This window comes from Tenrec ecaudatus, chromosome 17 (genome assembly GCF_050624435.1).
Source record: "Tenrec ecaudatus isolate mTenEca1 chromosome 17, mTenEca1.hap1, whole genome shotgun sequence".
Taxonomy (NCBI): domain Eukaryota; kingdom Metazoa; phylum Chordata; class Mammalia; order Afrosoricida; family Tenrecidae; genus Tenrec; species Tenrec ecaudatus.
In genome coordinates, this window is record NC_134546.1 from 81,963,975 (window position 1) to 81,985,967 (window position 21,993).

Sequence of the window (21,993 nt, forward strand, 5' to 3'; positions counted from 1 at the left end):
TCTCATGCATATTTCAATGGAGAGGTAGATAGTTTATTGTGCCAACCTGGCCGATAAACGCTTATGGGGTAAATTGAAGGGCCAAGGGAGAAATGGCTTGGTGAATCTCGCATTTCTAGTTCTAGGGTCACTTCTGCTGGTCAGACAAGGGTGTGGGTGCTTTAGCCAGTTTCCTGCTTCAACTGCAAGGCTCACTAACTGCAAGAACATTCCTTAGGGGAAGCCGCATGGACCTACCCCCATACAGGCCTGGATGCTGGAACAGCTGGGGGTGACACCTGCCTGAGCTGAGATGCTTACACATTCACTTATTCGGCTTTCCTCCTGCTGTCGGCATCATTGTGCATGTTTTGTGAGATGGAAGAGGAAGAGATTGGTGTTGGACATATGGGCTAATGTTGGATTTGTGGGCTTGGGCACCACTGGTTTAGGATGTTTTCTTGGTGTGCACTTAACCTTTATATAAAACTCTATTATACATGAGTTTCTGTGAATTTGTTTCTCTAATGTACCCAGACTAGCACAAATGGCATCAGATTATTATTGTTTTCAACAATTACCGACAGCTGCAAAATTTGCTATCACACGCATCACAGAAACCCATAAAAAAGAATTATGACTTGACAATTTCTTCCTTAATATGGACTAAATAACTCTATAACTCTCTTGCTTCAGTTATTTTGAATAGAAGTCTGCTTTAAGTATGTTTCCTCTTTCTGTGGACAGAATGCACCCTAACCTCTTTTTAATACTTTGATTGTCTTTCAGGCAAATGTCTTTCTTGATTGGTATTTTATTGTGGCATATATCTCAATAACAATATATATATAAATATCTATATGTATAGATCACACTTCCTTTCACTACAACCAATTCAGAGTGTTTGCAACTTGTATCACTCTGTATGGCCAAAGTTTTTCACGGTGAGTGAGAGTCAGTGTGAGTCCAGACAGAAATCCAGTCTCAGGGAGAAAGTTGACCTGCAGGGGCGCTAAGGACCCCCCAGCTCTGGACCAAGTGAAGAAAGAAGTGAGGACAGGAGCCTGGATAAGGACTGCAGTGCCTGGTCAGCGAGAACTGTGCAGATCACTATGGTAGCTCTACTGCACATGGCAGGAAAACTGCTGAGACAACTCCAAGTAACACTCCTGACAATGGTCTGAAACTCGGGATCAGAAAAAATATTGCTGTGGGACCCACAAATGTGGAAGACAGTGTAAGCCCAGGAAACACTTCTCCTGTATGTGATGGGATGCTGTCAGCAAGGGGCTCTCAAAATACACTAAGCCCAATGTCCACACTCCATGAGAGGATAAATGAACTTTTTCTTATTTCTGTGGTTTCTTTTAACTTCACAAATAACCCTATTGTTAGGAAACCTTTCATTCCAACTCTAAATCTAGAAGATAATGTTAAAGTATTTTTATTCCTTTCTAAATATTCTGAAATATCATAGGGCAAAGGAGCTTTATGGATGACATATTCTTGTTTCCCTATGTGTTCAGATGTATGGAAAGATTCAGGTAGGCCTGGTCTTGATACCCAAACATGGTGAAGCTAGAGATTGTCTTTAATTTGAACAGAACATCTGGGTTTTTTGTTGGAAATGACATAAAGCTACATTAAACATGAAATCTGCACAGATATCCATATGATTGGTAGAGTGAAGATCTCAGGGAGAAAACTGTGTTCTCCCATGGATGTCAGGGTAGCCAGTGCCTCACAAATCATCCCAGGTTCAGTAGGCACAATTGTATAGCGATAATAAGTAAAGATTATAGTAAAGTCATAGAGAAATAAAGGAGATAGAAGAAAGAGTAAAATGAAGGAATCAGACAAATTTCATGTTAGCATGTTCACCGTAGCCCCGCTTGGTGATTCGCATAGAGATGGCAGACCTGAGGGCAGGAGAGCAAGGGGAAGGAGGACAAGGAGAGAGGGGACACGGAAGCGAGGACCACAGAGGAGAGCACCAGGGGAGAGAGATTCTTTATTTCTCACCAAGACTTATATACCTTTGGGGATGTGCAAGCCCCCTAATTTCAGGTAAAGGCATACGTCACAGGGAGGGGTGATACTATAGGTAATACAGTAATCCGAGGAGGACGATCTAGGGGTATATGGGTAATAGGAAGGGGAGGGATTGGGGTATACATGTGACAAGATGGGTGGATGCTAGATTCAGGATGGCAGCCTAACTCTGGACGTCACTGAGCAGGTCTGACCTCTTCTCTGGCTTTCCATGGAAACAATTGCCTCCCACCATGAGCTGGCAAATAGCCTCTAATGTTTGGCATAGCTTTTAGGGCGACAAAGCTGGGAAAAGTCTTTTTAGATCCCACACCTAGACACCACCAGCATCACTTTTCTAGTACGAGTCCCAGAACCAGGGGCTCCATTCTGCCCTTTCCATATTTTACATGCAACCACACCTCCCATATGCAAATACCTAATATGCATTCAGATGAAATCACAGCGTAGGGGTACTTAAAGTCATATGCCTTCTCACCTTGGAGAGCATTCCCTTATCATGAATCTTATCCACATGAACATGAATTGTGTATAGCCTTTCTTGTTTCTGGTGGCAACTCTGGGAGGTGAGTGCTTCAGAGATTCATACATGAAATCTGGGATTACAGTATCTGAGCACATGACTCACTGGGTTTCTCTGTATCCCCAGGTATCCTGTTCAAGGTGCAATTATGAGTCAGGCCCTGTACTGGGGAAGACTTCACAGAACCTGCCTCTCACCTGTGCTGTCCCTGGATTCTCTTTAACCAGCTATGATGTTCACCAGGCCCAGGAAAGGGACTGGAGTGGTTTGGTGGTATATGGGGTGATGGGACAACAGACTATAATCCAGCTCTCCAGGCCCAAGTCAGCATCACCAGGGATACCTCCAAGAGCCAAGTTTCTTTAAAACTGAGCTCTGTGTATTCTGAGGACACAGCTGTGTACTACTGTGCTAGAGACAGTGGCGGGAAGTCAGTGTGAGCCCAGACACAAACCTTAGTACATCAGTTCATGATTTCAGCAGATGCAAGAGAATTAGGTCAGTGATGCTTTCCTCTCAGAAACTGTGGTTCCCCCACCTTGTGAGCACCTCTCTAGGGACCACTGTGCACAGTGACTCTAGGGAATGTCCAGGTATCTGACCATGCTTTTTATAGGGATGGCCTTTATCTATCTTTCACCATCTACCCAAAGACAGACTTCACAGCGATATGTATTCAGGAGATCTGTTTACAATTCAGGATACTAACTAGTGCCCTTTTTTGTCAAGTTGGAAATATTCCAAAAAACCAAACCCACTGCTATTGATTCAATGCCAATTTATAGTTATGCCACTGTGAGTTTCTGATGTCGAATTCCCTGTCTTTCTTCCATGGATTGGCTAGTAGTTGCAAACTGGTGAATGCAAATCTCAGCCCAACACATAACCAATATGCTACCAGAGATCCATATAAAAATATTAATGCAGTATAAAATAATCATGCGAGCCCCAATTTTTCTGCAATCCATCAGATGCATTTCCAATATTTTCATTCCAATGAATACTCACAAATATACATTTATGTAATAATTTTAACTTAGAATAACCTGTATAATATTTTGTTAGGTATCTTTAAGTTGACTTCAATTCACAGTGATCCCACGAACAACAGTGAGGGGGTTAGTTTATTGTGCCAACATGGCAGATAAACACATGTGGTGTTAATTGAAGGGTGGAGGGATAAATGGCTCAGTCAGTCTCACCTTTCTAGTTCTTGGGTCTCTTGCTTTTTGATGGTCAGACCAAGGTCCAGCTGCCTTAGTCAGTTCCCTGATTCAGCTGGCAGGGCTCACTTCCTGAAAGAAATCCCTGAGGAGAAGCCACATGAACCACCCCGATGCAGCCCTGGATGCTGGAGTAGCCATGTGGAGGCCTCTGCCAGCGTTGAGATGCTTGCACATTCATTGACCCAGCTTTCCTCCTGCAGTCAGCATCATTACATGTGTTTTGTGAGATGGAAATGGACTTTGTGGATTGGTGTTGAACATATGGGCTAATGTTGGACTTGTAGGCTTGGGCAGGACTGGGTTGGGATGTTTTCTTGATGTGCACTTAACCTTTATATAAAATTCTCTTATATATATGAGTTTCTTTGCATTTGTTTCCCTAAAGTACCCAGACTAATACAAACAGGATGAAATGCTGCCCAGAAGTACACTATCCTTACAATCAGCCCTCTCTTTGCACTCATCATTGCAGCCTTGTGACAATCCATCTCATTGAAAGTCTCTCACATTTTCATTGGCATTCTGCTTTACCAAGCACAAGACCATTATCTGGTCCTGGTTCCCCTTAATACCATATCCAAATAACTGAGACAAAATCTTATTTGAATGCTTACAACAATTAAACAAGTTTTGTTTACTCCAAGACAGACCTGCTTGTCCTTCAGGCAGCCCATGACAGATTTAACATTATTCTCTAACACCATGTGTTATTCTGGGTATACTAGAGAATCAAATCCAGGGAGAAACTCACATGTGTATAAGAAAGAGCTTTGTATCAAAGAGTAATTGTATATTAAGAAAACATCCCAGCTCAGATCAAGTCCATAAGTCCAATATTAGCTCATATGTCCGATACCAGTCTATAAATTCTTCTTCAGACTCATGAAACACATGCAATGACATAGATCTCAGGCCAGTGGGTGGCAAGTCTTGTGGTTCTTGTGGTGGTGGAAGCATCTCAGCACTGGCATGGGTCTGCACATGGCCCCTCCAGTTTCAGGGCTCTGGCTGCATCAGTGTAGCTCCATGTGGCTTTGTAAACAGGAATGTCTCAACAAGCAGAGATGCTATCTGAGTCTGGCTTCCAGGGAGATATTTATCTCCTTTGCACCTCCAAATGAAGCCATCAAGCTGAGACCTGATTTACAGGCTAGACTCCATCCCTTCCCAAGTTGATAGGAGATGATGAAACAGCCACAACATAACCCAAATGCACCAATTCCTTGGTATGTCTTACGGGGTATTTGGCCATTACAGGAGTCACTCTTAGTTTTCACAATTCTGGAAGGTGTTTCTGGCACTGAAGATGGTGACCAGGGTTACTACTAAAATCACAAAACACCTAGGACAGAATCCCATATTAAATACTCAAGAAACAAATAATAGTCATAGTATTGACCTAGAAGAACTCCACATAATGTCTTAAGACCAGTCAACATGCACAAAAATATTCATCAGTAGGAAGTAAAAGTAGATGCATGTAAATTATACATAGTCGAACCTGGACCACAAAACTATATGGGCAAGATTAAATGCTCAACTTCTAGCCAAAAAGTTGGCAGTTCAAAACCACATGGCAACTCAGTGGTTAAAGATATCATAACGTTATCCCATCAGTATTACAGGAAAGAAAATCCTTTCAGACGGTTCTTCTTTTTCATGTAGGGTCACTACGAGTCTTTAACTATGTTCCTGCACCCAAACAACCTTGGATGCTTAATGTTATATAAATATGTAGACAAGACTTTTGCTACCAATAATTAACCAAGGCAAAGTGAAATTCAACATAAGAATAATTATAAAGAATGCATTCTCTTACATATTTCCTTTTTGCTAAGGAAAATAAAACATATATCCTTTCCCCTAGCACTGTAATTCAACCTTGGAAGAATATTGTGTCTTTTCATTTACTTTTGATGATGTTAGGTGCCACAGAGTCCATTTCAAATCTCAGTGATTCAATGCAAAACAGAACTGAATCGTGCCTACTTCAGCACCACAATTACAATAAATATTTTTGAGCCCATTGTTACAGCCACTGTGTCAAACCATCGCCTTCTTCACTGATACCCTGGTTTATCATGGATCTTTCTCAATGGACTGGTGTCATGACAGCATGTTCAAGTACATGGAACAAAGTCTCACCATCCTTCATTCTAAGGCACTCCCAGGCTGTGTTTCCCTGGCAACAGATATGTTTGTTATATTGACAACCCAGTCCATGGTACTTTCAACATTCTTTTCCAAAAGGCAAGTGAATGGCCATAAATTTGCTTATGGACCCCCTTATTCATAATTCAGGGCTCATATTCATATTATAATATTGAAAATATCACCATTTGGCTTATCAGTGTGACATTTATAAAACCCTTTAATATGGGCTTCTTGGTATAGCGATATAAAGAGATGCCGTGACACAGTGGGATAAGTATTGGGATCCTCACCACAAACCAGCGAGCTATTTCTTCCGAGTAAGATGAGTCTGTCTTTTCCTGTACCTATTTACAGTCAGAGAAGTTCTCATGAGCAGCTTTAATCAGTCTTATAAGGTTCCCATGAATCAAGATAGATGCACTTGGAGCGGGGTTAATTTTTGAGGAAGAGATCGTTCATTTCCTAGCTCAGTTGTTTGGTTTATTGATATTCCCTCAGTGCAGAAGAATGTCTGACGTATTCATAGCTCTCAGAACTCACAATGAATAAATTAATGCACACACTAGTGGATGCATGTGTTCAAATCAAAGAATACAAGGTACATTGGAACTCTGATAATTTTATGATTGCAAATATTGGGAACTGGGGAGGGTACAAATTCAGTGTATGCCTGTGGGCCACCTCACTGTCATTGCTTACATATGACTGCCATACAACTTGCTTCAAGAACCAGCTCTGGAGAAGCTTCTGTGTGGAGCTGTGAGCCCTGTCAATTAGCACACAGTAAATAGTCATTTTCTGACCCCCTGATAACAATCAGTAACACTCATAAGCAAAAGCCTGGTGTGATTTATTATTTAAAAACCCACCCCCCTCAAGATTTCCCTCTGGAAGCAGCAGAAGTACAGAGTCTGCTGAACCAGGGAGACTTTGATAAAGAAATGTCTGCCTCCATTCTCTTCCTCATTTTGATGGTACTGGGTCTTCAATCATGTCAGTGGCAGGGAGATGCAGTAGGTCATAGCAGTTTCAATGACAGATAGGATATTTAATGCTTGTTTTGTAAGACTCCTGGTGTCCTGTCCAAAGTGAAGCTTCAAGATTCAGGCACTGAGGTGGTGATACCATCACAGACCCTCACTCCCACTTGCACCATCACTGGGGACTCAGGCTCCAGAACCAGGGCTATTTGGGAGCAGATCAGGCAGCCCTGGGAGAACCTGTGAGTGCATGGAGAGGAGTTTCTACAAGTCAGACTGGTTTAGTGAATACACACCATCTCTCAGAGATCATCTAGTCATCAACCCAGACACATCCAAGAACCAGTTCTCCCTGCACCTGAGCTCTGTGACCACAGAAGACCTGGCTGTGTAAGACTGTGCAAGAAGACACAGTGAGGGAGTTCAATGTGAGTTCCCACACGAACCACCCTGCAGCACAGAGGTGGGGTTGGACTGAAGGGAATTCGGGGCAATGGGTATGCTCAGGCCCAAATAGCACAGGTTCAGGATCCAGGAGCAGGTGGAGGTGGGAGCACACATAGGATGTTCTGCTGTGTTTTTTAGTTTACCTTGTTCAAACAAAATTTGGATTTTCGCAACAGATTTAGTGGGAATTCCACTAGGAACCGGATGTTCTGCTGTGTTTTTTAGTTTACCTTGTTCAAACAAAATTTGGATTTTCGCAACAGATTTAGTGGGAATTCCAGTAGGAACCACTCTATGGTCTCTTAATGTAAAAGAAAAAAAAAGATGAAGCAGAAGTAGTAGTAGTAGTAGTAAAGAAAAGAAGAAGAAGAAGGCTGTAAAGCTTTAGAAAGGAAATAGTAGAGTAAGGCAAAAAGTTGTGAAAAGAGGAAAACAAATATATTCCATGAAATAAGTGCTAAAAAGTGGTCAGGTGGAAAGACCAGGGGTAGAGAGTAGTGTTAGCATCACTGGAGTTCACAATTACTTGTCTTCACTGTAGTTTGCTGAGTCATTCAAGCCTGTGTCCTCAGGTTTCAATCCATTAATTTGCAAGGGGAAACTTTTAAAAATCTCTCTTGAGTGGTTCATCTGCCTTTCCTTTATGACGCATATTATGTTTTGTGACCATTGGATTTATATAGAAATAAATCATTTTCAGCCTCTTCCCTAAAAACTGGTTGATTTACATTTAGAAAAACCAATCCACAGTGAGCCTATTCTGGGAGCTGTTTCCAGAGGAGAGTGCCTTAGGGATTCAGACATGAGAGTGTGGAGATGCTCCTCTTGAACACATTGTCCTTGTTCCCTTGGGTCTATTTCAGGTACAGCGATAGAGGCTGGACCCCAAACATCCAACTCACTGCTGTCCAGTCACTTAAGATTGATAGAAACCCTATAGGGCAGTGGTTCTCAGCTTGGGGCGGGGGGGTCGAGACCCCTTTGGGGGTCGAATGACTCTGAAGGTAGTTCATTGTGCCGACCTGGCAAATAAACACATGTGGGGTTAATTGAAGGGCTGAAGGATAAATGGCTCAGTGAGCCTCACCTTTCTAGTTCTCAGGTCTCTTGCTTTGTGATGGTTGGCGAGGGTGCAGCTGCATTGGCCAGTTCTCTGCTTCAGCTGGCAAGGCTCACTTCCTGCAAGACATCCCCAAGGAGAAGCTGCATGGACCTAACCCAATACAGCCCTGGGTGCTGGAGCAAACGTGTGGAGACCCCTTACAGCACAGAGATGCTTACATGTTCTCTGATTTGGCTTTCCTCCTGCAGTCGGTGTCATTGTGTGTATTTTGTGAGATAGAGGACTTTGTGGATTGGTGTCAGATATAAGGGTTAATCTTGGACTTGTGGGCTCGGGTAGCACTGGGTTGGGATATTTTCTTGATGTGCACTTAACCTTTATATAATACTCTCTCTTATACATGAGTTTCTTTGGATTTGTTTCTCTAAAGTATCCAGACTAACACACCCTTTTGCAGGGATCGCCTAAGACCATCAGAAAACACATATTTCTGATGGTCTTAGTAACCAAGACATCACTCCTCTATCTGTCTCTGGGCGGGTCCTCCAACTTGAAGATACACCCACATGTGAGTAACTGTCATGATGACATCACCTCAGCAACCCAATCACATATACCCCATAGAAATGCAAGTGTATGTGACAGGGTTGGTGCCATAATGTGCTTTTGCTGACCAGTAAAACATGTGTAGAGAGAAGATGCTGTGTTGAAAGTAGTTAGTCTTTAAAAGCGGTTACTTTGTTGAAAGCAGCAGTATTGGAAGTAAAACGAAATTTCATGAATTATAATTATCAGGTAAATGTAAAATCATGTACTATGAAATCAACTACCGCAAATATATGTAAATATCTGAATCATGGGAACTTAATCCCGATGCTGATCAGTCTTTTTATATTCAGCAGTGTTTGATGTGAATCCTACCCCCTTGTGAGAGTAACAGGTATATTAAAAAAAAAACAGATGGTAAATCATAGTAAATTATAATGAACTGTATTGACGGAACTGTGCTGTGTATCATCTTCTGTATTATTAAAGTGATTCTTATGTAATATTTTCATTAGCAAACCATGCCATGACAATGGATCATGTAGAGAAGAATGTTAAGAAATAAAAATATGGTGAGAATTTTTTACAATATGGTTTTACCTCAATAATTACATCAGGCACCTCAATGTGTCATTTGTTGTGAAATTCTATCAGCCAAATCTTTCTAGCCGAACAAACTAAAACGCCATTTTGATAGCTAGCACCTGAGCTTTGCCAACAAGAATACCAACTATTTTAGAAGCAAAGCTGATGGACTCAAGACATCCAGTCTTTACACTGGTAGCCAGCTTCACAAACAAAACGTAACAGCCATTGAAGCTTCATATTTGGTGCCATTCAGAATCCCCATAGCTACGAAACCTCACACCATTGCTGAGAATTTACTGTTGCCAGTGGCCTAAGACATTGTTTGAGTTAGGATCGGACAAAAATTTGTCAGGAAATTGAGTGCAATTTCCTTATCTAATGATACTGTCTGCAGAAGAATAGATGACGTGTCTGCTGATGTTTTTGATCAAGTCATCCAGGAAATTAAATCTGCTCCACTTCCAATATTTAGTATGCAGCTTGATGAATCTACAGACATTTCAAACTGTTCCTATTTACTGGTTTACACGAGGTATATTTATGATGGCAACTTAAAAGATGAGTTTCTTTTTTTGCAAATCTCTTGAAATGACAACTACTGCAGGTGATGTATTTGACATAGCTGGTTCATTTCTGAAAGAGCATAATAACTCTTGAAAAAAGGTTTATGGTGTTTTTTTCGGATGGTGCTCCAGCTATGCGAGGATGTCAACCTAAATTTCAACGTTTGGACCTGAATGAGTCACCAAAAGTCAACAGAATCCACTGTATGATTCATCTGCAAATATTACAAGAAGTAATGAAAAGTGTCATAAGTTCTGTCAATTTTGTAAAAGTGAGCACTTTAAACAGTTGACATTTTTTGCAACTGCACGAGTTGGATGCGTCCAATAATGCTCTGCTATTTCACACTGAAGTGAGATGGTTGAGAGGAAAATTTTTTATATATGTAATCATTTTATTACAGGCTCCTAGAACTCTTATCACAATCTATACATACGTCAATTGTGTAAAGCACATTTGGACATTCATTGCTCTCATTATTCTCAAAACATTTGCTCTCCACTTAAGTCCCTAGCATCAGCTCCTCATTTTTCACCTCCATTCCTGCTCCCCCCTCCTTCATGAACCCTTGATAATTAATAAATTATTTTGTCATACCTTGCCCTGTCCGATGTCCCCCTTCACCCAATTTTATGTTGTCCATCCCCCAGGGAGGAAGTCAAATGCAGATCGTTGTAACTAGTTTCCCCTTTCCAAACCACCCTCCTTCTACCCTCCCAGTATTGCCATTCACACCACTTATCCTGAAGGGACCATTCACCCTGAATTACCTGTGTTTCAAGTTCCTATCTGTACCAGTGTACATCCTCTGGTCCAGACAGATTTGTAAGGTAGAATTAGGATTATGATACAGGGTGAGGAGGAAGCATTTAGGAAGTAGAGGAAAGTTGTACTTTTCATCGTTGCTTCATCAGAACCTGACTGGCTCATCTCTTCCCCAAGACCCTGCTGTAAGGGAATGTCCAGTGGCCTACAAATGGGCACTCCCCTACCCTCATTCACTATAAGATTTTTTGTTCTGATGATGCCTGATACCTGATCCCTTCGACACCTCATGATCGCATAGGCTGGTGAGCTTCTTCCATGTGGGCTTTGTTGCTTCTCAGCTAGATGCCCGCTTGTTTACTTTCAAGCCTTAAAGACCCCAGACACTATATCTTTTGATTTCTGGGCACCATCAGCTTTCTTTACCTGCTTCAGAGGGCTTGTAGGGAAGGTGAGCATCATAGAATGCCAATTTAATAGAAGAAAGTTTTCTTGCATTGAGGAAGTACTTGAGTGGAGGGCTAATGTTCAGCTGCTACCTTAATACTAAACCTATAAATTTTGCACATAGATCTCTTTCCCCTTCTTCATATATAAATATATTTACATATGTACATGTCTTTATTTAGACCTCTATAAATGCCCTTTGGCCCCTATCTCTTTCCTTTATTTCCTTTGACTTTCCTCTTGTCCCACTATCATGTTCAGCCTTCATTTGGGTTTCAGTAATTCCTCTTGGTTACATTACCCTTGATCACACCCTACCAGGCCTCCAACACCCTCCCCACAACTGATTTTGGATCACTTGTTGTTCCCTTGTCCCTGGGTTTGTTAACACCACTACCTTTCACCCCACCTGCCCCTCTTCCATGTCCCCCCGGAAATGTTGGTCCTGTTCTTTTCTCCTCCAGATTGTTCATCCAGTCTATCTTATTTAGACAGACCTGTGGGGGATAATAACATGCACAAAAAAGGCACAGAAAACCAAGCAACAATATACAACAAAACATCAACAAACCAATGACAAAAAAAACCCAGAACAAAACACTAGAAAGAAAAGCTTGTAGTTAATTCAGATACTGTGTGTTGGCCTTTAGGAGTGTTTAAAGTCCAGTCTGTTGGAGCACCACACCCTGGCCCCAAAGTCCACCTTCAGCATTCCCCAGGGACCTTGCCGCTCGGGTCCCTTGCTGTCCTGTTGCACCCCCTTAGTGTTTTGCCTCGGTGTGGTGGGACCAGTTTGGGCACAATTCACACACTGTGTCTCCAGTGTTGTCCCCTGTAGGGCTATGGGTCAGTGAGGGGCATCATGTCTCATAGTGGGGCCGGCCATGTGGACCTCTCTGTGAACTATCTGCTCTAATCAGGAACATACTTCTCAAGGCCTGGTGGGTCAGGATGTGCTCCACTCTCTCCTCTTCCCCCTTCATCTGCTCCTGTGTGATCTGATCAGATATGTCCCTCTCCTGGAGCTGCAAATTCAATGACATCCTTTGAAATAAATTATTCTAGGGTGAGGGGCAGGTGTCCATGTAGTAGCTGGGATTGCACCCGGCCCCTAAGACCTCTCCACTGGTTCCCTATTCCATGCCAGCATGTTGCATTCACATCTTGGAGCACTGGGTTGAAGTTTGGTTCCTCTTTCCCTGTGGAGACACAAACAATACCCTCCCCTTTGGTGGGTTAGTGTCCTGTGTGCCCGCTACCCATTTCTTTATTAATTTTTTCCCTTTCCTCACATTCTTTTTAGTTGTCTTCCATATGTATCCCTCTATTTGGTGTGTTCCTGTCATATTACCTGGCCCTCACCCAAGGAACGCTTGTATACAGATTTTTCACTATGCCCCTTTTAAATTTTTTTAAAGCTTACTTTAGTGGACTCATGGTGTACTTGTCCTTTTGTGCTTGGCTTACTTCACTAAATATGATTTCCTCCAGTTCTTCCCATGCAGAGATGTGATTCATATGTTCATCACTGCTTTTCAGGAATGTGTAGTACTGGTATATGTGTATACCACAGCTTTGTAATCCACTCGTCAGTTGGTAGAAATTTGGGTTGTTTCCAACTCCTTGCAATTGTGAACTGGTGCCACATGAACACTGGAGCACAGATGTCTGGCCGTGGATAGTTTCTTGCGTCTTATGGTTATATGTCCAGTAGGGGGCTGCTCAGTCATATGGTAACTCGATTTCCATCTGTTTTAGATATCTCCAGATCGATTTCTATAGTGGTCATACATACGTACAAGTCCACCAGCAGTGGATGAGAGTTCCTCTCTCCTCACAGCCCTTCCAACACTTGTTGCTTTCTTATTTTTTGAATTGGGCTATCTTTGAGGGTGTTAGGTGGTACCTCATTGTTGTTTTAATTTGCATTTCTCTTATGGCTAAGGATCAGGAACATCTTCTCATATGTTTATTGGCCATTTGAATTTCTGTCCCTGTGAAACTTCTGTTTACGGTCTTTGCCCACCTCATCGGTGGGCAATTAGTTTTTTCTTTATCGGAAGCTAGCACAGTATTATAGATTTTAGTAATAAGGCCTTTGTCTGATGTGTCATTGCTAAATATATTTTCCTATTCTTTGGGCTCTCTTATTACTCTATTGGTCAATTCTTTCTATGTACACAGGTGTTTCATCTTCAATATATCCAATTTGTCAATTTGCGTCTCTCTGTGTTTGTGCCCTTCCCTATTTCTTTTTTTTTTTTTTTAACCAGCACGCTCCCTTTATTTAGAGAAATGCTCACATGGATATACAAGTCAGCAAACACCTTCAAGACACTTAGGGGACCATCGTCAGCTGTCAAGCTTCCATCAACTGGGTGGCATAAAACAATAAAAAATGTAGTCTCTCATAGTTTTGGAAGGCAGGATCTAAAATCAGTGTCACTGGCCAAAAACCAATGTGTCAGCAGGGCTGAATGCTCTCCAGAGATTCTAGGGGAACTCCATTTCTTGTTTCTTTCAGATTTTGTGACTGCCAATATTTTTTGGCTCATGACCACACCATTCCAATATTGCCTCTGTGGTACATTTCTTTTCCTTTCCTGCCCTTTTCAAATATGCCTCTGCCTGGATTATTGATTTATTGAAAATAAAGGCACTTGTGATTGGATTTAAGGCTCATTCAATGATCCAAGATATTCTTTCTCAGTCAAGGGCTTGTAAAGACTCAGTACTTATAAGGTTGTGTTTACAGGTGCCAGGGCGTAAGGCCTGGTATGTTTAGGGGTGGGTGAGTATCCTGGTCTCCCACTGGCTGGGGGCAGTCGAATTCAGGCAGGATCTCCATTCACTAGGCATTCTTTGCTTTGTTACCCAGCTTGGGGCAAGAGATAGTTCTCCCTCATATCTAAAGAGTGGTTGGGACTCTGCTCCCCAACTACCGGCCACTGAAGCCAAGTGCCTTTTGCTGCTGTTTGCTTCCTGTATCTTTGCGTTGTCTTTTTTGAAGGTAAAACTCATGGGGACTATGATGAAAGTTTTAGACTGAACACATGGACTGACCCGTCAGCAAACAGCTTCAGGATGGAAGGAGCACCATCTTCCAGCACAATAGAATATACCCAAAGGGATGGACCACGAACCACACCGGGAGTCATGGACTCCATCAACTTGGCCATTGTTGTGGTTTCTTCTTTGTGCTTTCCTTGTGGTGGGCAGGGGTGGGTTCACTCAATCATGATCTCCTCTCTTGGACCGGAGAAAGCGGGAATAATGGTTCACTACACGAGAGATGGCGAGGGGAGGAGATGTAAAATAACAACAACAATAATAATAAAGGAAAAGAGAAACTAGAATCAGCTGGTCCAATTTCACATCAGTCCCGGGAAGCGGTCAGGAGACTCTGGTCTCTGCGCGGGTCATCCAGCTCTAGCTCCAGCTTCCCGGGCCGCCCTTCCCTATTTCTTATAGCCTATGTATTCCCTGTGCCAAAGTTCTCAAGTTGGTCCCATTTCCGTGTAACTTCAAGGTCTGTGATCCACCTTTAGTTTATTTTTGTACATGGAGTGCTTCATTTTCTTGTACATGGAGTGCTTCTTGTACATGGAGTGCTTCATTTTTCTGCAGGCAAATATCCATTTTTTCCAGCACCACTTGTTAAAGGGGGCATCTGCTTCCCATTGGATATTTTTTGGGCCCCTATCAAAGATCAGTTGTCTGTATGCTGGTGGTTATATTTATGTGTTTTCAGTTCTTTTCCATTGGTCTGAGTATCTGTCATTGTACCAATACCATGCAGTTTTGACAATTGTGGCTGTATAGTGTGTGCTAAATTCATGTAAAGCAAGCCCTTCTACTGTGTCCTTCTTCTTGAGGAGTTCTCTGCTAATTCTGGGCTTCTTCCCTCTCCATATGAAGTTGGTAATCAGTTTTTCCAATTCTTTGAAGAGAGATGAAGGTAATTGAATTGGAATTGCATTAAATTTATATAGCGCCTTTGGCAGAACTGACATCTTGACTATATTGAGTTTTCCAATCCATGATCATGGGATATTCTTTCATTTGTTGAGGCCGCTCTTGGTTTCTTGCAATAGTATTCTGTAGTTTTCCCCGTTTAGATTTTTGGTTCTTTTAGTCAGGTATATACCTAGACATTTAGAGAGGAAAAGTTTTAAAATGAAATTTTGAATTTTGTGATGAACTCAAAACGCTTTTTTAATCAAAAAGCAAGACCTCAGTTCAAAGAACTTTTCAAAGTGGACTTCAGAAAATAGCTTACTTGGTGGGCATCTTTGCCACCTTGAATGAGTTAAATTGGTCACTGTGAGGGCCAAAAGCAACATGCCTTGATGTGGCTGAAAAGATCTGATCATTCCAAATGAAATTTTAGCTTTGGCCAAAAAAAGGGGGGGGGGAATGAAAATAAAATTTACATGTTGCCTGCCTTATCTGCTTTTTTGAAGTAACATGAGATTGAACCAGACAAATGAATGACGATGATGGTTTCTGTGGAAGAATACTTGCACAGGTTTGCAGATGAAATTTCATCATACTTTCAAAATCTACCTGACATCTCACTTGCACTTGCTAGAGGCCCATTCACAGTCAAAGTTGAAGATGTTCCTGAGACTGTACAAGAGAAATTTATTGAACTTACTAACAGCGAGGCAGCAAGAACTGATTTCTCTACAATGCCAGTTACAAAATTCTGAATCAGGTGTTTGCAGTCGTATACTGTTGTGTCTGAGACTGTGTTGTGTCTACTTCCATTTGCAACAACATACCTTTTCCAACAACATATCTGTGAAACAGTGTTTTCCAGCTTTTTGGTTATCAAGTCTAAATACAGATGTAGATTTCGTTGTGATCTTGCAAAGACTGTCCCAAGAATTTCTGATCTGGTGAGAAGGAAGCTTTCTCAACCTTCACACTGAGGATGGCTTTTTATGCATAATGTCGTAAAATGTAGCAATATAGTTTATTGTCATTATATTAAGACTGTTAAACATGCTATACCATGGTTAAAGACAAAATTTAATTTGTTTTTAATTATAAATAAATATTTCACAGTATATAATTACATGTTTAGTGATCAATCAGTATGGCTTCATTATGTTCAATTTGTAACAATGAAAATATATCTTGCATATCAGATATTTACATTATGATTCCTAACCATAGCAAAATTACATTATGAAGTAGCAACAAAAATAATTTTATGATTAGGGTCACCAAACATGAGGAATTGTATGAAAATATTGCGAAGTTAGGAAGGTTGAGAACCACTGCTACAGGACAAGGCATAACTGGCCCCTTTGGGTTTCTGACACTGTAAAACTTTACAGGATCATCTTACTCTGAAAGAGTATCTGCCAGTTTTGAACTGCAGACCTTGCAGATAGTAGCTCATTGTATAATCCCCTACACCATCAGAGCTTCTAGGTTTAGAGGGGGTAGTGTCTACCTTTTTTATTCTGGACTTCCTCCCTTTCTTTTTCAACTTGGAGAGTAAATTTTCCATGTCTTTTCAGAAATAGGCTGGAATCTGAATCAGAATTGCACTATAATTATAGATCACTTATGGTGTATTTGATATTTTCAGAAAGTTAAATTCTCTATTCAAGAGCATGGCCAACTTTTTGATTTATGTCTTTTGGTATCTTGTAATAGAGGTTTTTTTGTGGTTTCTTTGTACAGATGTTTATTTCTCTGCTTAGGTTTATTCCATTTTATCTTACAGGTGTCTGTTGTAAATGGTATTATTTTCTTGATTTATTTTCCAAAACTTTATCTGCTGGTACACAGAATCCAAATAGACTTTTCTATATTGACCTATATCCTGTGATATTTCTGAACATTTCAATGAGAGACAATTATTTTCTTATAAGGTCTTTGATTGTCCATATTTAGAGTGATATCCTCTCCAATTATAGTTTACACCTTTGCTACCATTTTGGATGTCTTTATCAGATATTTGTTGATTATAACTGCCATCAAGACTTGCAGTACAATATTAAATAAAAGTAGTATTAGATGGTATCCTTATCAGGTTCCAATATGTAATGGGAACACTTCATTACCTCACCATTGAGCAAAGTGTTTGTCATTGGCATTGCATTTTGCTGTTTTTGTCCTATTAAATCATGTCAGTCTCATAGCAACCTTAGGAAAACAGAATGAAATATATATGGATCCTGCTGCATCTTCACAGTTATCAAGTTTGAGCTCTCAGTTGCAGCTACTGTGATGTTCTATCTTGAAGTTCATCCCTTTTTCAATGACCTTATGCTTTATGAATCATGATGTCCTTTTTGATGGACTGATCTCTCAACATATGTCTAATGTACTTAAGATGAAGTATTCATAGAGTATCCACTATGAGAAGCATTGTAACTGTACATCTTCCAAGATACAACTAATAGTGGATCACCCTATCAATTTCTTCACAAATACTATAATTAAAATATATCTTTTCACCTTTAAACTTGCTCATTCAATGTCCAACTTTCAGTGGCATATGCGACAATTAAAAATAAAATAGCTTGGACCTGGTACATATTAATCCTCAAGTATACATTGCTTTTTAAACTTTTAATGAGGTCTTGGGCAGCAGATTTGCCCAAGGAAATGCATCACTTGTCTATGGCTTCGGAGAATATTGACTGGAGATCCAAGTGAGAAGAAATTCTTGACAACTTCAATCCTATCTCCATTGTTCATGGCAATTTGTATTGGTCCCATAGTGAGAATTTTGGTTTTCTTTCATTGATCTGTAATCTGTAGTTAAGACACCAGTCCCTGGCTTTAATCAATAATTTTTCAGGTCATACTAGCTTTTGGCATGCAGTATTATGTCATCTGCACACTACAGTTTATTAATAAGGTTTAAGCCAATCTTATTTTTGTGCTATTCCATATTTAGGACAACTTCTTAGATTATTTTCTCAGCATAGCATGAAGCACAGAGAAACTAGTGAAGTTCTCAATGATGCCATATTACTCTCATGCACGATTAGCATCCATTTAAGAAATAAATGAGAAATCACACTACAGATTGCACTGAGAATAAAGGCTAGAAATGATTCCATGAAAGAGTTCAAAATTCCTCGAGAAAAACATAGCCAGACACTCAGTAACCACCTATTCCAAATAAAGATCTCAGAATAAATAAACACCTCCTGCAAAACAACAACCAAAAAAATTAAAAATAGAGAAAAATAAAAACCCTAAGTTTTGAGTTTCAGTCATTTTGGAAGGAACAAGCTTGTTCAAGTAGTCCAAAAATGGCAATTTCTAGCTGGTCTAACAAAAGTCCATGCTGTACCATCCCTCACTCAGCACTCTTTTCCTCAGGACTGAAAGAGGGAGGTGAGCTCTGTCCTCCACCCCCACTCGCTGTGGAGGACAGTGGAACCACTTCCTCTCCTGTTCCTTGAGAGAGAGTCCCCTTAGGAAGAGGGCAAACCTGGCTGAACATAGCATGAGAAAGGCTGTGATTAGTTACATCCCTGCATGTCTGTTGTTGTTGTTGTTTGGGGCCATTCAGTCTGTTTCCACTCATATGTACAACTGAAGAAATGCTGCCTGCTTGTGCGTTGTCCTCTCAATTGTTCTTATATTTGATTCCATTGCTGCAGCCTCGATGTCAATCCATCTTGTTAAGGGTCTTCTTTTTCACTGACCTCCTATGGTAACAAGAATTATGTCCTTCTTGAAGGACTTGTCTCTTCTGACAACATGTCCAAAATATGGGACATGAAGTTTCCCCAACCTCGCCTCTAAGGAACATTCTGGCTGTACTATTTCCAAGATAGCCCTAGAGTTTATTAGTGGGTAAGCCACACATTAGTTCCCCGTTGAAGAAGGAAAGTTTACATGGAACTGGGGCCTTGCTGTGACATCCTTTTGGGGTGAAGATAAAAGCTCCAGTACCTCCACTGGGACAGAGATGGATGCCTGCTGGGCAGTTTGAATGTCGCAGGTATTTTTTTCTCCCTTCTTTCAAGATATATTTTTTAGAAGGCACCATTTTTCTCATTCACTTCCACCTCTGGGCAACTAGAGAAGTCTACCTGAGACTGGAATTCTGAAGGGGGTTAGGGACCATCTTTAGTTTGTTATCAATCCTTTCTCTGAATAAGTTTGAACATACACTAGCTATGACACCTGAACTTTCCATAGCTACAACCAGTGCAAAGGGACGATTACCAAGTCCATTTCCATATGACCAGCAAAAAGAGTCAGTTACAGATACTGGAGATTTTCCAGATTAAAGCTACAGCTACTCATGATGGAGTTCAGAAGAATGATGTTCAGCTGCTTTAAACAAATGTAGGAATATTTCAAAAAGGCTACATAAAACAAAAACAAGTAGAAGAAAAAATTTTAAATATCTAACAAAACCAATAAAATTTAGTAATAATTCAACAACTGCACAAACATACCCAGAAGATAAACACAAAGATAGCTGAAATGAATGTCTGAAAGATAAAAATAGTGAAATTTAAACAATGGAAGTCTGAATCAATGAGCTTGAAGACAACTTTTGTGAGACTAAATTAAAAGAACTATCTCTATTTTTTAAATCCTAATAAAATATAAGAATTTTATGGGACAGTATTAAATATAATAATTTATGTTTATAAACACCTTTGAGGAGAAAGGAGAAGAAAAGGACAAAAAGGATATATAGTACAGGAAAATAGTTTTTAAAAAATCTGTTTGAGAACTCAGGAGTTCCTGGTATTTTCAATGGCCTCATATAGCCCACAAGAGAGCTGGGCTATGGGAATCTAAGAAATACTAGGAAGGATCAATGGATTAAAATTATGGGGCTTGTGAACATCAGTAACATTCCATGCCTGTGAAAGGATCTATCTGTCTTGAAAGCAATATAGCCAGAATGCTCTTTAGAAGTCCGAATGGGAGGTGTCATGCCATATACTTTGCATATGTAATCAGAAGGGCCAGCCCCTGGAGAGGCAGTTGTGTTTTCTTGCTGAGATTTCTAAAATAGGAGTTCAGGTAAGAATCAAACAGACAACCCTCCAAAATATTGATTCACATTATCTCTATAAAAATGGGTTTGAACAGAAGAATGGTTGAGGCAATGCCATCGATCAGGACGTGCTCTGTGTCATCAGAATAAGGCAAATCCAACTGGACATCATCTAACAATAACAGAACCAATGAGTAATTTGAGTTATATATTTTTGTCTGTGTTTCTTGGCAACTTCAATGTATTCTCTGGTAAAGTACCTATTCAAGTCCTTGTTTATTTTGAGACTCAAAACTGTACCACATATTCTGTGTCAATTGATGTTAAGTGAGATGTTAAGATAAAGAAAGAAGAGTGAACCCCCCAGAGAATGTGCTGAGAAATGCGAACATAGGGTAGAATACATGTCCACTATCAGTCAGGGTTTCTAATGATATCACATGTTATTTACACTGTCTGTGCTCACTGTGGAACAACGTTTTTTCTGATAAGAATCTTGATTTCTCAATAAATGAAGGCCCATCTCAGAGAAGAGGTGGGCATTAGACTGGAAACTTCTCTACTTCCCCCACTCTACTCCCAGGGCTTCACACATCAGATCACTTTTCCAATTTCCAGGTTAAATCTAAAACTTGGTGAAAAATCATATATTGGGCCAAGTTCTCTAGCATTTACAGACCTTGTCCATAGCTCCTGGTTTTACTTTGAATATTTTTCAGCCTGAAGTTTCCTTCTCTCCAGTGGTGTCAAGAAATTGTAAAAATGGGCTTACATTAATGAAATTTTCATTATTGTCTGTTTTCCCTCATCCTAGCTGCCCTGTGATTTGAGCCCAGGAGTGATGGGGCCTGCTTAAGCTTGGCAATCTTGGTGACTGTATACTACCAGAGATGGATCTGCCAAAATTTGCAGATGAGGCTGGAACATCTGTTAATGATATGTTTCTGTAGCAGACAGAAATCCCTTAAACCAAAGGAGTTGACTCTAAAGCTCCAAAAACTGTCCACACAGGAGTGGATATTTCCTGCAGCTGACTGAATGACCACTGAGGGAGCAGCTGTCCATTCCTATATGAGACAGACAGTCAGAGGACCCTGTGCCATCCCATTCACTTAAATAATGGGTTATGCAAAGCACAGTGCCAGGTTTCTCGGGCAAGGGCAATAGCAGAGTCTTGGTTGCAAGGAGTTTCCTGTTTGGACCTAGGGCTTCCTTCCATCTAAAATATTTTCTCCATGGATATTCTCCATCTTAGTATTTGTGGAAAAATCCAATAAACTTTATGATATCCATTCATTTATACATTATATGCATATACAAAATTACATGAGTCCTGGCGGCACAGTGGTTACTTATTTGGATGAAAAATAGAAGGTCAGCAGTTTGAAACAACCAGCTGCTCCACAGAAAAATGGCTGGGCTTTCTGCTCCCATAAAGAGTTACAGTTTCAGAAATACTCAGGGACAGGTCACCCCTGTCCTACACAGTAGTTATGAGTCTGCATTGCTCGATGGGTGTCAGTGAGTGTGAGTGATACACACATTGAGATGTGCAAACACTATTTGTATTATTGATAGCTATGACATGTATTCAATTATTTTTATGTCCTGCAGGGCTGCATTCGACTGAATGCAAATGAAAGCACACATAACAAACTGTG